Genomic DNA, 12,529 nt, shown 5'->3' on the forward strand with positions numbered 1-12,529 from the left:
TATTCCCAGACAAATACAACTGTACTTATACTGTCTTTAGCACATACATCTTCCCAGACAAATACAACTGTACTCATACTGTCTTACGCACATACATATTCCCAGACAAATACAACTATACTCATACTGTCTTAAGAACATACATATTCCCAGACAAATACAACTGTACTTATACTGTCTTTAGCACATACATATTCCCTCCCAGACAAATACAACTGTACTCATACTGTCTTACGCACATACATATTCCCAGACAAATACAACTGTACTTATACTGTCTTTAGCACATACATATTCCCTCCCAAACAAATACAACTGTACTCATACTGTCTTAAGCACATACATATTCCCAGACAAATACAACTGTACCCATACTGTCTTAAGCACATACATATTCCCAGACAAATACAACTGTACTCATACTGTCTTAAGCACATACATATTCCCAGACAAATACAACTATACTCATACTGTCTTAAGCACATACATATTCCCAGACAAATATAACTGTACTCATACTGCAGTGATGTGCAGTCACTAGAGGCAGGTGAGGCAGTGCTTCACCTCTCATATGGGCAAAAATATATTTTTTTTTATTGGCTTTAAAAAAACAAAATTGTAATTTTTTTTCCCCAGCATTTTTTTTTCTCACAGCTATATGTTGTGCAATGGAGAGGCACAAGCAGGTCTGCCCACCATTACACAACATGCTGCGCCATCTACTGGATGAAAGTGGTTAAGATCATTGCATGGCCCATAATGCTTTATTTGAGGCAGTCCTATTTGGGCTGAACCAATCCAGCGAAAGGCATTAGTAAGTGGAACATAGGGTTGGGGCTGGATGTTAAATCATATAAAACAAAACAAAAACGGAAAAAAACAACTTTCATATATTTTGTTGCTGTCCTGTGAAGCTGCTAGCTTTGCTAAAGTGAAAAAGAGAGTTCTGTTCTTCCCCTCTAAGTGCAGTGGAATGTGCCACTGTCACTTCCTGAATCTTTACAGAGCAGGAAAAGAGGCACAGAGAGCAGTGTTTCTGTTCAGCCACATCTTATTGAAGTAAGATTTTACTGTAAGGGATTCTGTTAGTGAAAATGATAATTTAATGAATGTGGTTTAGTGTTTTTTTACTCTTTTACAGCAGGGTCGTTTTTGCATTTTGTTTACTCAAACTTTACACCCACTAACTTAGCAGCTTGCCTCTGTACTTCACACTAAATTATAGACTAATTTTCTGAACTCTCTGTAGCTCTGCTGTTTTATTACTTTAAAATGCAGTGGTCCCCCCCCCCCCTTGTGTGTGTGTGTGTGTGTGTGTCTATCTATCCATCTCTCTCCTTATGTGTTGTTCTCCCCCATGGTCTCTTTCTCTCTCTCTGTCTCTCTTCCTCCCCCTCTGACTCTCATCCCTTATGTAATGAAAGAATCTATAAGCATAATTTGCAGCATTAAAGTAAAAAGTATGTTTTAAACATATTTTAATGGGCATGGATTTCTAGATCTCATAATCAGAGCAAGCATTGTGTTATCTGGCAAGTGTTTCTGTTACAATCCTTTTAGACTAAAATCAGATGTTTACTAAGTTGACCAGTTTTCCAAGACACAATTTAAAGGGACATGAAACCCATATGAAACCCATATGCAAATTTAAATAACTTTCCAATTTACATCTAATATCTAATTTTCTTCATTCTTTTGATGTCCTTTGTTGAAAATCATATCTAAATATGCTCAGTAGCTGCTGATTGGTGGCTGCACATAGATACCTCATGTGATTGGCTCACCCATGTGCATTGCTATTTCTTCAACAAAGGATATCTAAAGAATGAAGGCGTATCCTAGCCACTGCCTCCCCAGCCTCTGACGTCACTGCACGTCACTGTCATACTGTCTTAAGCACATACATATTCCCAGACAAATACAACTGTACTTATACTGTCTTATGCACATACATATTACCAGACAAATACAACTGTACTTATACTGTCTTAAGCACATACATATTCCCAGACAAATACAACTGTACTTATACTGTCTTTAGCACATACATATTACCAGACAAATACAACTGTACTCATACTGTCTTAAGCACATACATATTCCCAGACAAATACAACTGTACTTATACTGTCTTTAGCACATACATCTTCCCAGACAAATATAACTGTACTCAATCATACTGTCTTACGCACATACATATTCCCAGACAAATACAACTGTACTTATACTGTCTTTAGCACCTACATCTTCCCAGACAAATACAACTGTACTCATACTGTCTTACGCACATACATATTCCCAGACAAATACAACTGTACTCATACTGTCTTACGCACATACATATTCCCAGACAAATACAACTATACTCATACTGTCTTAAGCATATACATATTCCCAGACAAATACAACTGTACTCATACTGTCTTACGCACATACATATTCCCAGACAAATACAACTGTACTTATACTGTCTTTAGCACATACATATTACCAGACAAATACAACTATACTCATACTGTCTTAAGCACATACATATTCCCAGACAAATACAACTGTACTTATACTGTCTTTAGCACATACATCTTCCCAGACAAATACAACTGTACTCATACTGTCTTACACACATACATATTCCCAGACAAATACAACTATACTCATACTGTCTTAAGCACATACATATTCACAGACAAATACAACTATACTCATACTGTCTTAAGCACATACATATTCCCAGACAAATACAACTGTACTCATACTGTCTTTAGCACATACATCTTCCCAGACAAATACAACTGTACTCATACTGTCTTAAGCACATACATCTTCCCAGACAAATACAACTGTACTTATAATGTCTTTAGCACCTACATCTTCCCAGACAAATACAACTGTACTCATACTGTCTTACGCACATACATATTCCCAGACAAATACAACTGCACTCATACTGTCTTACACACATACATATTCCCAGACAAATACAACTATACTCATACTGTCTTAAGCATATACATATTCCCAGACAAATACAACTGTACTCATACTGTCTTAAGCACATACATATTCCCAGACAAATACAACTGTACTCATACTGTCTTAAGCACATAAATATTCCCAGACAAATACAACTGTACTCATACTGTCTTAAGCACATACATATTCCCAGACAAATACAACTGTACTCATACTGTCTTAAGCACATACATATTTTTATTTTTATTTTTTTTTAATAGTTTTTTTATTGAGGTTTACTAACATGTATGACATCAAGTTTGCACACTACAAATATTCATCCAATAAGCAAAAAAAAAAAATGATCAGATGAGTTTACAACATATTGGAATGTCAGTTCACAATCCAAAGTATCAAATGTAATAACCATGAACTGAAGGCGCACCAAGCCTCCATATAATAAAGGCACACCATAACTAACTCATTATAATTTTAATAAGCAGTGCCTCATAGAAGATACCTAAAATGAAAGGTGCAAACTAAATATTAAACCTCATTTTTCCTTTGAATGTTATAGTAAAGGACCCCCCAAATTATGACAAACAGAATAGACATAAGAAACACCCCAGCTAAGAAATAGTGGCCACTCCTGCACCACGGATATAATATACAAGGAAGGGGTGGGAAGTAGGGGGAATAGTAAAATAGCCATTCTTGGGCCCGATACACACCCAAGGAACTAGTGATAAACCAGAAATCCCCCTAAATATATAAAAATTAAGGTATAGCGTACCCCATTCAAGCAGTGGTGGCCACATGCGGACCACAGGTGGTGAATATAAGTAAGGGGAAATGCTGGGGGGTACCATAATAGGGTGTTATGGTACATTTTTCAATGTACCTTCTAAGTTACTATAGGCCTTTATAGGGCCTCAAATTACTCAGAGATCAAATATTATACTAACATCAGCATATAGGATAGGGCAGAGACTCCCTAACTCTGCCTGGAACTACGGAGAGTATTAAATACCCTTATTCGCACTAATTCCATGTGTGGGGGCGGAGCTCAGGAGAGCAATAGTCAACTAATGCGAAAGTGGGGAAATAAATAGTCATCTGTTAGTGGGACTAAGAGAGGAAGTTATAACTGTTCGCTAAGGGGGAGTGACATGGAATTAATTGGAGGGGTCATTCTCCTTTCATGTAAGGCAATACAAATATGTGGTGGCAAATACAGTACATGACATCTGCAATATATTATCCAAAGGGTTGCACTAGGCAGCCTATGCGACTCCATCAACCCGGCCGCTGATGACAGAGAGGCAGTCACATATACAGACCATTATAAGGGAATAGCTGCTGCTGGATACCTTAGCCCTATGAGGTTATGTATGCCAGATACGGTGTTAAATATGCACAAGTGGCATATTATGCAAATATGGAAACATAAGTTACCTGGACATAGCAAACCCCTATATCTGAGTTTAGACACATGGGTAACCATAAACCTTAATTTAACTAAAATAATAACAAGATGCCTGAGAAGACCTGAATAGTCCCTCTCCCCCTTAGCCTGTGGGGGGTCAAGGAAGTTCCCAATGTAGAAAACTATAACATGTTCTGCTTTCCACTACTAACTAGACAGTATTATCCCCTTTAGTATGCAAATTGAATATGTGTATAATATATTAATATGAACAGTGCTAAAGAACCTGAAATGGAGTTTAAGTAATATTTATATATGTCTAACCTTCCCCTAGACACATCAGCAGGAATATTTAACAGAGATAACCCTAGACATAGACCCTATATGGAAATTATCCTTATATGAACTGTGCAATTTAGCTACGCACTACCCATAGCTGAGAAGAGCATGCTCAAAATTCTGAAGGGCTTATTAGACTGTAGGTAAACAGCACAAGTAAAGTGTTCAGACTCCTTGTAAAGACATACGGCATGACAAATAAGGCAAAGCAAAAGGTCAGTCAAACGATCCAGCTGGAAGCTTTCAAAACGACAGACCTAGAAAGTTACATAGTAAATTAAACGGCATAAGTCTAAGAAGTGAGCTGTCAATGCAGCACTTAACATACAGTAAATAGTCAGCCGATCCCCCTGCGAGCAAGACACCTTCCAAATGGTTTAAGCTGCAGCACCGATAGCGCAGTGACCCATATTATTCCATGCTCTAACAGGGGACCCCAGGGGGCAATGGCTAAGTCAGACTCCATAAACAACAAGCAGAGTCTTAGAGACGCAGAAGTAAAATACCTCATTTTCTTAAGTTGAATCTGTGTAGAAGGAGCTCTGAGAGTGATAGGAGTGCTAGTCCCACAGCTTGTCCTGCTGATCATCAAAGTCTCCACTGTTAGGCTGTGTGACCGACTCACATGGTCGCTTAAAAAAAGACTTTCAGCCCTAAGGTTCTTGCTGGCTGATGGCAACACAGGGGGCTGTGTCCGCCCCTGAGTTGCCTCATTTCTTCTGTTAAGTGTGATCAGTCCACGGGTCATCATTACTTCTGGGATATTACTCCTCCCCAACAGGAAGTGCAAGAGGATTCACCCAGCAGAGCTGCATATAGCTCCTCCCCTCTACGTCACTCCCAGTCATTCTCTTGCACCCAACGACTAGATAGGATGTGTGAGAGGACTATGGTGATTATACTTAGTTTTATATCTTCAATCAAAAGTTTGTTATTTTAAAATAGCACCGGAGTGTGTTATTATCTCTCTGGCAGAGTTTGAAGAAGAATCTACCAGAGTTTTTGTTATGATTTTAGCCGGAGTAGTTAAGATCATATTGCTGTTTCTCGGCCATCTGAGGAGAGGTAAACTTCAGATCAGGGGACAGCGGGCAGATGAATCTGCATAGAGGTATGTAGCAGTTTTTATTTTCTGACAATGGAATTGATGAGAAAATCCTGCCATACCGATATAATGTCATGTATGTATACTTTACACTTCAGTATTCTGGGGAATGGTACTTCACTAGAATTACACTGTAAGAAATACATAAAGCTGTTTAATAACTAGAGATTATGTTTAACGTTTTTGCTGGAATGTAAAATCGTTTTCATTTACTGAGGTACTGAGTGAATAAATGTTTGGGCACTATTTTTCCACTTGGCAGTTGCTTAATCTGTTTTCTGACAGTTTCTGTTCTCCCTCACTGCTGTGTGTGAGGGGGAGGGGCCGTTTTTTGGCGCTTTTACTACGCATCAAATATTTCAGTCAGCAACTCGTATTCCCTGCATGATCCGGTTCATCTCTACAGAGCTCAGGGGTCTTCAAAACTTATTTTGAGGGAGGTAATTTCTCTCAGCAGAGCTGTGAGAATTATAGTTTGACTGAGATAAAAAACGTTTATTCTGTAATTTGTTTCCTGCTTTCAGAATTTGTTATCTTTGCTAATGGGATTAAACCTTTGCTAAAGTTGTGTTATTTACAAGGATTGAGGCTATAACTGTTTCAATTTATTAATTTTCAACTGTCATAGATCTTCTGTGCTTCTTAAAGGCACAGTACGTTTTAATATTATTCTAATTGAATTGTATTTCCAAGTTACAAGTTTATTTGCTAGTGTGTTAAACATGTCTGATTCACTAACTCGCCTCACGTGTCAGTACCTACATCTCCCGCTCAGAGGGAGGTGCGTGATATTGTAGCGCCGAGTACATCTGGGCGGCCATTACAAATCACATTACAGGATATGGCTACTGTTATGACTGAGGTTTTGGCTAAATTACCAGAACTAAGAGGTAAGCGTGATCACTCTGGGGTGAGAACAGAGTGCGCTGATAATATTAGGGCCATGTCAGACACTGCGTCACAGGTGGCAGAACATGAGGACGGAGAACTTCATTCTGTGGGTGACGGTTCTGATCCAAACAGACTGGATTCAGATATTTCAAATTTTAAATTTAAACTGGGAGGATGATACCTGTGTCATTTGTTGCAATGCCAAAGTGGAGCCCAATAGAAATTTATGTACTAACTGTATTGATGCTACTTTAAATAAAAGTCAATCTGTACAAATTGAACAAATTTCACCAAACAACGAGGGGAGAGTTATGCCGAAACTTCATCCGGAGGTCTTTGCCCAAATACTTCGACGTTGGGGCAAACCAGAGATAGATCGACAGAACGCCAAGCTTCCTCGTTACGGGTCCAGATCCAGGGATCCAGGAGCAGTCCTGATAGATGCTCTGACAGCACCTTGGGACTTCAGGATGGCTTACCTGTTTCCACCCTTCCCGTTGCTTCCTTGATTGATTGCCAGAATCAAACAAGAGAGAGCATCAGTGATTCTAATAGCACCTGCGTGGCCACGCAGGACTTGGTATGCAGACCTGGTGGACATGTCATCCTGTCCACCTTGGTCTCTACCTCTGAAACAGGACCTTCTGATACAGGGTCCCTTCAAACATCAAAATCTAACTTCTCTGAAGCTGACTGCTTGGAAATTGAACGCTTGATTTTATCAAGACGTGGGTTTTCTGAGTCAGTTATTGATACCTTAATACAGGCTAGGAAACCTGTTACCAGAAAGATTTACCATAAGATATGGCGTAAATACCTATATTGGTGTGAATCCAAAGGTTACTCTTGGAGTAAGGTTAGGATTCCTAGGATATTGTCTTTTCTACAAGAAGGTTTAGAAAAGGGTTTATCTGCTAGTTCATTAAAGGGACAGATCTCAGCTCTGTCCATTCTGTTACACAAACGTCTGTCAGAAGTTCCTGACGTCCAGGCTTTTTGTCAGGCTTTGGCCAGGATTAAGCCTGTGTTTAAAACTGTTGCTCCACCATGGAGTTTAAACCTTGTTCTTAATGTTTTACAGGGCGTTCCGTTTGAACCCCTTCATTCCATTGATATAAAGTTGTTATCTTGGAAAGTTCTATTTTTAATGGCTATTTCCTCGGCTCGAAGAGTCTCTGAATTATCAGCCTTGCATTGTGATTCTCCTTATTTGATTTTTCATTCGGATAAGGTAGTCCTGCGTACTAAACCTGGGTTCTTACCTAAGGTAGTTACTAACAGGAATATCAATCAAGAGATTGTTGTTCCTTCTTTATGCCCAAATCCTTCTTCAAAGAAGGAACGTCTACTGCACAACCTGGATGTAGTCCGTGTTCTAAAATTTTACTTACAGGCAACTAAGGAATTTCGACAAACGTCTTCTCTGTTTGTCATTTACTCTGGGCAGAGGAGAGGTCAAAAAGCTTCCGCTACCTCTCTTTCTTTTTGGCTTCGTAGCATAATTCGTTTAGCTTATGAGACTGCTGGACAGCAGCCTCCTGAAAGAATTACAGCTCATTCTTCTAGAGCTGTGGCTTCCACTTGGGCCTTCAAGAATGAGGCCTCTGTTGAACAGATTTGCAAGGCTGCAACTTGGTCTTCGCTTCATACTTTTTCCAAATTTTCCAAATTTGACACTTTTGCTTCATCGGAGGCTATTTTTGGGAGAAAGGTTCTTCAGGCAGTGGTTCCTTCTGTATAAAGAGCCTGCCTATCCCTCCCGTCATCCGTGTACTTTTGCTTTGGTATTGGTATCCCAGAAGTAATGATGACCCGTGGACTGATCACACTTAACAGAAGAAAACATAATTTATGCTTACCTGATAAATTCCTTTCTTCTGTAGTGTGATCAGTCCACGGCCCGCCCTGTTTTTAAGGCAGGTAAATATTTTTTAATTTATACTCCAGTCACCACTTCACCCTTGGCTTTTCCTTTCTCGTTGGTCCTTGGTCGAATGACTGGGAGTGACGTAGAGGGGAGGAGCTATATGCAGCTCTGCTGGGTGAATCCTCTTGCACTTCCTGTTGGGGAGGAGTAATATCCCAGAAGTAATGATGACCCGTGGACTGATCACACTACAGAAGAAAGGAATTTATCAGGTAAGCATAAATTATGTTTTTCTGTCTTGCTGCCGTCTTCTCGTGCACATGTCTTTAGCAAGTGGATAAGGCCATCCAACCGCTCACATATTTTTCTTTCATAGATTCCCATTAGATCTCTAAAAGCAGTACAAAATGCTTGCTCCTCCATGGTATGTGACAATTACAGGCTGTACTGCTATTGCAATGTCAGCAGTTGTGGCCTGCCCCTCTGGTAGAATTGTTGCGCAGCTCCATGTATGTTGCCGGTCTATATGAAGTCCCCTTCTGTGTTATAGAGCTGCATACTAGTTGGAGTCGATGAAAGCTGGTCAGATATGCGGTTCACAGCACTCAGTTACTTAACTCCATCAGGCCATGCAGTGCAGGTTCTGATTGTGGCACATTAGCCCCTCCGTTTGTACCAAGTATCTGGCCATAAAACTTAGTTCAGCTGGTGCCCTTTGTTACCGGCTATCTATACAAACTGTTTGGGAGTAGATGTGTGGGGATTAAAAGCCTTCACATCGCCAAACAGCAGCTGCTAATGCGGAGCTCAAGTCAAAAGTGTCCATCTTGGTTGCCTTCCAGGCTCCGCCAAGCACATACATATTCCCAGACAAATACAACTATACTCATACTGTCTTACGCACATACATATTCCCAGACAAATACAACTATACTCATACTGTCTTACGCACATACATATTCCCAGACAAATACAACTGTACTCATACTGTCTTAAGCACATACATATTCCCAGACAAATACAACTATACTCATACTGTCTTAAGCACATACATATTCCCAGACAAATACAACTGTACTCATACTGTCTTATGCACATACATATTCCCAGACAAATACAACTGTACTCATACTGTCTTAAGCACATACATATTCCCAGACAAATACAACTGTACTCATACTGTCTTAAGCACATACATATCCCCAGACAAATATAACTGTACTCATACTGTCTTAAGCACATACATATTCCCAGACAAATACAACTGTACTCATACTGTCTTACGCACATACATATTCCCAGACAAATACAACTGTACTTATACTGTCTTTAGCACATACATCTTCCCAGACAAATACAACTGTACTCATACTGTCTTACGCACATACATATTCCCAGACAAATACAACTGTACTCATACTGTCTTACGCACATACATATTCCCAGACAAATATAACTGTACTCATACTGTCTTACGCACATACATATTCCCAGACAAAAACAACTGTACTCATACTGTCTTAAGCACATACATATTCCCAGATAAGACCGTTAATAGTAGATTATAAGTTTGTCTTGGCTAGGTAAACTGATGTCATGCTTTCTGATCCTCACTATAAACGTATCTGGATGTAAGACCGTTAATAGTAGATTATAAGTTTGTCTTGACTAGGTAAACTGATGTCATGCCTTCTGCTCCTCACTTACTATAAACCTATCTGGATGTAAGACCATTAATAGTAGATTATAAGTTTGTTTTGACTAAGTAAACTGATGTCATGCCTTCTGCTCCTCACTATAAACCTATCTGGATGTAAGACTGTTAATAGTATATTATAAGTTTGTTTTGACTAGGTAAACTGATGTCATGCTTTGATAAAAACAGATAAATGTGCAGAAACCCCGTATTCACAGGATGTTTGCTCAATAGCCAAACACATTCATTGTTATATTTGTGCCTAGATGCATGCTCGGGCTTAAAGGGACATGAAACACAAAATATTTAATGTAATGGTTCCATGAGAGCATACAATTTAAAACAACTTTCTAATTTTCTAATATTTGCTTAATTTTCTTGGTATCTTTTTTTGAAGGAGCAGCAATGCACTACTGGCAGCTAACTGAATGTATCCAGTAAGCCAATGATGAGGCATATATGTCAGCCACCAATCAGCAACTGGCTCTCAGTAATTCATTATTGCTTCTTAGCTTACCTAGCCATTCTTTTCAATAAGATACCTAGATAATAGACGTAAATTAGAAAGCGGTTTTAAAATTTCGTGCTCTATCTAAATCATGAAAGAAAACATTTCATGTCCCTTTAATCACCCTAATATTTATATATAATCGCACACCTTTTTTTTTCAGAAACACAATGTCTGTTCATTCACAAGATCAGTTTAATGCATATGGACCTGGATCATGAAATATATCGCCCATAAAAACGTCTCCATAGACAGTGAGGTTGACAAAGTCATACTGTAAAATATGTTCACTTATTCTCAGAAATAATTTCAGTTTCGTGCAGACACGTTTACTGATTTTCTGAAACATAAGTATAAATACAGACACATGACAACAATGATGCAATTATGATGAACCAATACCCACTCATGGCTATCTCCAGCTCCAACAAAACTGAACACATACAAATTCCCAGACAAATACAACTGTACTCATACTGTCTTAAGCACAAACATATTCCCAGACAAATACAACTGTACTCATACTGTCTGAAGCACATACATATTCCCAGACAAATACAACTGTACTTATACTGTCTTTAGCACATACATATTCCCAGACAAATATAACTATACTCATACTGTCTTAAGCAAATACATATTCCCAGACAAATACAACTCTACTTATACTGCCTTACCAGTGGCGTAGCGTGGGTTGTCAGCACCCAGGGAAAGGCAAGTATTGTGCCCCCTAACCCATTAGCACTGACTGAGTCTCTTCCACCAGTACAGTGATGCATTTGTGAGTGCGCACGGTAGCGCATAGGGTTGCTACCTTTTGCCCAGAATATTCCTGGACACTTTTTAAAAGGGGGTGGAGAGGGTGTAGCTTGGGGGCGTGGCTTCTCACAGCCTCAAATTCAATATGAAATCAAATTTTTATATATATATATATATATATATATATATTATATATATATATATATATATATATATATATATATATATAAATATATATTACTATATTATATATATATAATATAAATAATATGTATATATATATATATATATATATATATAAAAAATGAATGTTTGCATATATATATATATATATATATATATAATATATATATATATATATATATATAATATATATAATATATACTTGTATATACAGTATAATATATATATATATATATATATATATATATATATATATATATATATTTTATAGAGCAGGCAGGCAGGTGAGTAATTCTCAAAGCAGGTAATACAGAGGAAACTCTAAAACTAATTTAAAAAAAATATTTTACCTAAAAAAAACTGCAGATGATATCATTAGGAAGAAGTTGAACAGTACCCAAACAGGAGGGTCACGGCCTGGCCACCTCTGTCGGACTCGTCGTACTAGCAGCTCGCAGCGACACCGCACCCGCACACCAACAAGATCACATGACTGGGTGTGACTTGGGTCTTTGGGAGGCGAGCTGAGAGGAGGACTGGTTGGACTATCGACCATGGTCCGTGACCTCATCATGATGCACTTCAGGCTGCAGTCAGGGCCTCCTCCTCACTTCCCTTGATGATAAGTGTGACTGACTCACACACATTTTTCAACCCCCCCTAATTATTAATACCGGGGCAAGTGGCAATCCTAGTAGTGCACCTTATGAATTGGCAGACGGCTCCCTTACAAGCAACCACCATGGCCCTGCCGCCTGCAATGTTTTAACAAATTAAATTCCTTAGGGGCGCAAATTTCTTTT

The sequence above is a fragment of the Bombina bombina genome, chromosome 12 (genome assembly GCF_027579735.1).
Source record: "Bombina bombina isolate aBomBom1 chromosome 12, aBomBom1.pri, whole genome shotgun sequence".
NCBI classification, from domain to species: Eukaryota; Metazoa; Chordata; class Amphibia; order Anura; family Bombinatoridae; genus Bombina; species Bombina bombina.